Below are 4,930 nucleotides of genomic sequence, written 5' to 3' on the forward strand. Positions count from 1 at the left end.
GTTTCAATTCCCTTGTTGAGTCAACCTGCTCAGCCAGCTGTGGTCTATGAATGGTGTCCAGCTGTTGGTGATCTATCCCACTGTTACCTCTAGTGTCAACTCATTGAGCTCCATAGCCAAGTACACAGGTCTGTGGAGTAAAGGTCATCTAGTTCACTTGCCTGAAATTAACACGAAGCAGGGGAAACCCAAGAGAGCTTTTCAGATATTAGGAGCATAACCAAGGAGGAAAAGGTGGTTTTCTTCTTTGTAATGTAATTGAGTGAATGTGCATATACAAGATGTGAAAGAGATCTTCCACCCCGTCCCATAAACAGATGCACTTTCCGTGTGATTTTTAATAGTGGAGTAATATACAACATGCACCTAACTGCATTGTAGCGCCCAAATTCCACTTTCAAGAGCTAGTGTGGTATAGCAATTAGTATTGGACCCAGATTCAAATCTCCACTCTTCAAAGCTTGCTGGGTGATCTTGGGCTATGCACTCACTTTCAGCCTTACCAACCTCACACAGCTGTTCTGAGAGTAAGACAGAAGAGGAGAGTGATGGACACACTTTTCGGTCCCCATTAAGGAGAATGGAGGGGTAAAAAAGGAAGTAGATAAAAAGGTAAGAATGAAGAAAGTTGAGTTTGATATTCTGGGGAAAAGGCTGTATCATGCAAAGTTTCAGACGTAAGTATCTGTCAAAATTAGTTGTGTCAGCTTGGCCAAGGGACTATATGAATACAGAGCAAAATGACTGGTAAGAACCAGCCAAGTCAGAACTGGTTTGGAAACACCAGAAACTCATTGAAATTTTGTGCAGTGAGCACACTCAACAAAAGGGATGTTTATGAAGAACTGGGTTTCATGGTCACACCTGGATTCCACTACCAATGGGGATACTTTCAGTAACAAAAAGGGGCAGAACCTGTTCCCCAAGGCAGGCATTATTCAGAGTCCAGATCATCCATACCCAAAGAGATTGAGAAGCAGAGCAGTAACCCAATTCCTCTTGAGGAACCAGTGAGTAGAACAAATGTGGAGATTCTGGCTCAAAGTTGTCCTAGAGACTCCTTGTGCTGACTGCTTACGTCTCACAGAAGGATCGAATGAGCCACTGTCAGGAAAAGAATGCTGAACTACATGAACTTTTCATCTGACTAAGCAAGGCCCTTAGGTCAGAATCCTACAAGTAAACATTGCTGTGACCTTGGTCCTGCCAAGAAAAGGGTCCCATAGCTTACTATAGAATCATAGAATAGAGTTGGAAGGGACCTCATGGGTCATCTAGTCCAACCCCCTGCACTATGCAGGACACTCACATCCCAATCGCTCATCTACTGTAACCTGCCACCACTTTGCCTTCACAGAATCAGCCTCTCCGTCAGATGGCTATCTAGGCTCTGTTTAAAAATTTCCAAAGATGGAGAACCCACCACCTCCCGAGGAAGCTTGCTCCACTGAGAAACCGCTCTAATTGTCAGGAACGTCTTCCGGATGTTTAGATGGAATTTCTTTGTTAGACATGTTTACTCCACTGCAAAATAATCTATGCAGAATACAGATCAGCATTGCCAGATATACCTGGCGGATGATTTCCGATTCGAACTACAAATGTAGCCACTTGAATGGGCAACAATTTTATTTATCTCCTGGCGAAGCTTCACCTTTTACATTGGTGATCAGCCATATTTGTCTTCCATCCCAAATAAGTGAACACTGTGATATAGCTCAATGGAATAAAATGTATTTTAGGAAATAAAAGTGAGGATCGGTTTAAAAAAACCAACATATTTTGCTTAAAGGTAAAGGTAAAGGTATCCCCTCTGCAAGCACCGAGTCATGTCTGACCCTTGGGGTGACGCCCTCCAGCGTTTTCTTGGCAGACTCAATACAGGGTGGTTTGCCAGTGCCTTCCCCAGTCATTACCGTTTACCCCCCAGCAAGCTGGGTACTCATTTTACCGACCTCGGAAGGATGGAAGGCTGAGTCAACCTTGAGCCGGCTGCTGGGATTGAACTCCCAGCCTCATGGGCAAAGCTTTCAGACGGCTGCCTTACCACTCTGCACCACAAGAGGCTCTTTTTTGCTTACTTAGCTTTATTTCTAAAATGAGGGAGACATTATTTATAAGCAATTAAATTGCATGTTACTTATCTATGTTTTACAAATTGTTTTTATAATTAAATGCTTTTTCATTATGTTCCCCAAAGAACACTAGTGAACAAAATCTGCTCAGAAGTCCTCAGCCCTAAAGAAGTAGAATTGGCCTCAACCAGGGCAGTGGTAGAATGCTCTACCCAATGAAAATAGGACTCAGCGAGACCTTAAAACAGTTTGGCAGGGCCTGAAAGACACAGCTGTTCTGCCAGGCCTGTGGTTGAGGCCTAGAAACAACTTATAGTACTGGCCTTCCTGTCTACAACCCATCCAACAAATTGCCACAGAAACAAATCTATTGACCCTCCTTTTTACTTGGTAGATGAGGAGGCAGGAAATTGACTGACTTGTTTTCTATTTAATTATTAATTTTTATATTTTGAAACTTAATATGTCTTATTTATGTCGTTTTAACCCTTTGTAAGCCGTTCTGAGCCTCTGGAGAAGGGCTGGGTATAAATGTAAGGAAAAATAATGGAGAGATCATATAAAATATTTAGGAATACAAAATATCTTGTTAGCTTGCTAGTTCTCAAAACAGAGCCCCTTTATGTCGAGAGAACTTGGACTCAAAAGGCCTCCAGGCAGAGCCAGAACAGCCCCAGATGGTCCTTTACAATTTAGACAAATGAAGCAACAGGGCTACTAACTGTAAGGGAAGATATAAAAGATATGCACTTTCCTCCATTTTGTAAGACTTTGTTACACGAATCTCGAGGCGCACCAGTTAATATTAACCGCCCAATAAAGCCAGTGCTGAGGGAGTGAAAGTTACTTGATTAGAAAAGGAGAATTACATAACTAACACCGGCTTTGTATCAAAATGATTGCCCTGCCTCCCAGCCTGTTTCTCACTTAAGCCAACTCATTAGGAACCCAGAAGCAATCACAGCTGTTCTGATTGCTGTGAACAGTAACTGGAGAGTTCGCTTGGTTTTCTAGCATCACTGGTTGCCTTGAGATTGGGGGGGGGGGGGGGGAAATACACGTACCAAGCAGTTTCCATAGGAAATGCCAACCCTCCACTTTTTGACATGGAAAAGATCAAGATTCAGGACAGGTACTTACCGTATTTGCCGGCGTATAAGACGACTGGGCGTATAAGACCACCCCCCAACTTTTCCACTCAAAATATAGAGTTTGTTACATTACATTACAGTACTATGGGCCACTATGGGCAGCTATGTCTATCCCAACTGAAGTGCGCCCGGCGTATAGGACGACCCCCCCCCCACTTGGAGGCATGTTTTTCAGGGGGGGGAAGTAGTCTTATACGCCAGCAAATACTGTGATTGCTGTGCATTTCTTTACCAGTTGCAGATAAAAACTAAAAAATTTATAGAGACAAAAGGCCTAGTGATGTAAGATTCTGTGGTTTCCCATTCTTACACAGGAAGCAATACAGAAAGAGGACATGCCTGTCATGTTCACTGTTTCATACAACTTTATAAGTTAAACTTCCCCTCATCACGCTTATTACAACAGTAAATGTTTACCTAGAGATGGAGTCGGCGCAAAACAGAAAGCTGACAACAGCAGCTCACAGATTATAAAAGGCGGGATGCTTCTCCCCACACATACTCAGCCCAGTGCGAAATGTACAATCGTAACATCTTCAAGGGATTGGTTGTGGGATTATTTGTCTGTAGAAAAACACTATTGTTCTGTTTTGATGCTACATGCAGCTCCCTGCTACAGAAAAGCCAGGTCTTGGGATGCAGAGGAATTGTGTCTCAAAGCAACTCTTCAGCACACCTCTGTGGGCCAGTGCACATGAGGAGACAGCATGAGAGAGACAAGGCAAACCATCTACAAGTTCAGTTTTATCTAAATTTACTCCAGACACATTTGAAAACGGGGCCAAATCTGTGTAATTTCCCCAGTATTAAAAGACTCCAATAACAGCACATATAGGTTCAATGTTAAAATAAGGTTTGTTTCACTTGAGGGGAAGGGGGAGGTTTGTTTCACTGCAAACATGAGGCTCTCTCTACCAGCCTGTCTAACCATCCACTCTGTTGCAGGCAGAGCATTTTTCCCCAGCCATACTGTGGGGCCACAACACAGTGGCAAAGCATTTGCTTCATACACACAAGTTCTTAGGTTCAATCTCCAGCATCTGCAGCTAAAGGGTTTAGGTCGGTGATGTGGAGAAAAATACCTCCTGCAGTTGCTCAGTTAAACGGTGAGACACAAGCCACAGTGACCCAGGTGCCACTGAAAGTTTAAGTCCTGATATTTTGATATTTTGCTATTACTGCTGAAAAAAAGTCATGAAACTGAAACTGTTCAGCATGCATTGCACAGAATTTTTCCTTTGGCTTCCAAGGACTGGATAATGAACAGGAGTCATAAATTTTTATTTACAAATTATTGCTATTGCACATTTTGTTTTGTTTTTGGTTTTTTTTTTGCTGTTATCTTCATTTTTGAGGAGAGCATTTCCCCCAGCCATACTGTGGAGCCACAACACAGCAGCAGAGCATCTGCTTCAAACACACGAGATCCCAGGTTCAATCCCCAGCACCTGCAGCTAAAAAGGTTTAGGTAGGTGATATGAAAGGCTGCTACCCAGAAGAGTTGGTCCTTATTATGCCGCTTTTCTCTACCCAAAGGAGTCTTTCTGCTCTGGAAAAGGGAATGCTGGTAGTGCACATGTGTCAGCAGTGAGATGAACAAGAAGGTCTGCTGGATGCTGCTGCAGCTAGCGCAAGGGCACGGCTGAGTGTGAAGGAGGACAGATCAAGCCATATCAAGCCAAGAGACAATAAGAGACAGTCGCC

This window comes from Paroedura picta, chromosome 8 (genome assembly GCF_049243985.1).
Source record: "Paroedura picta isolate Pp20150507F chromosome 8, Ppicta_v3.0, whole genome shotgun sequence".
Taxonomy (NCBI): Eukaryota; Metazoa; Chordata; class Lepidosauria; order Squamata; family Gekkonidae; genus Paroedura; species Paroedura picta.